This window comes from Salmo salar, unplaced genomic scaffold (assembly GCF_905237065.1).
Source record: "Salmo salar unplaced genomic scaffold, Ssal_v3.1, whole genome shotgun sequence".
NCBI lineage: Eukaryota > Metazoa > Chordata > Actinopteri > Salmoniformes > Salmonidae > Salmo > Salmo salar.
In genome coordinates this window covers 17,501-18,517 of record NW_025550370.1, presented here as the reverse complement: position 1 = coordinate 18,517, position 1,017 = coordinate 17,501, and positions in this window count along the sequence as shown.

The window sequence follows — 1,017 nt, the reverse complement described above, 5'->3', positions numbered from 1 at the left end:
GGACCACCGGTGTGTCCTGGTCAAATGTGTACTACATATTACCATTTAGACTTAGCCAAAACATTTCAATATTAGCAGTAATCCTTCTCTAAAGATCCTTTTTTGTCTTGATATTGCTTCTCTTCCCCTCTCTTCCCTTCTTTTCCCCCTCTATCCCCTCTCTTCCCCTCTGCTCCCCCTCCCCATCTTCCTCTCCCTACCCCCCTCTCTTCCCCTCTCTCTGCCCCTCTGTCCCTCTCTTACCCCTATGTCCCCACTCTTGCTCTTACCCCCTCTATCTTACCCCTCTATCCCCTCTTCCCCCCTCTATCTCCTCTCTCTTTGCCCCTCTCTTCCTGTCTTCTGGTGAGGCTTCATACATTATCAGAGGAGGGCTTCCACTACCTGCTGTTTGATCTGTGGTACACCTCTACTCTCATATCAAGAGGGAGGCTTCCACTACACCTGTTTGATCTGTGGACCCCTCTATCTCTCATATCAGACTTTCTTCCTGCTGTTTGATCTGTACTCTATCTCTCTCTCATATCGTCTGCTGTTTGATCTGATACACCTCCATCTCTCTTCAGAGGAGGGCTTCCACTACTTTTATACACACTCCACATCTCTCTATCGGGGGCTTCCACTACCTGTGTTTACTTACTCTCCCTCCTTCGAGGGCTTCCACTACCTGCTGTTTGATCTGTAGTACACCTCCATCTTCTTCTGTTTGATCTGTGAGTCCCTCTTTTCGTTCCTACCTGCTGTTTGATCTGTGAGTACACACTCTACCCTCTCCTAGCAGCAGGCTTCCACTACCTGCTGTTTGATCTGTGAGTACACCTCTATCTCTCATATCAGAGGGCTTCCACTACCTGCTGTTTGATCTGTGAGTACACCTCTACCTCTCATTCAGGTGGCTTCCACTCCTGCTGTTTGATCTTTACACCTCTATCTCTCATCTCAGAGGGCTTCCACTACACTTCTGTTTGATCTCACCTCTGCCTCTCATATCTCTGTGTCTCTCATCCCTCCAATACT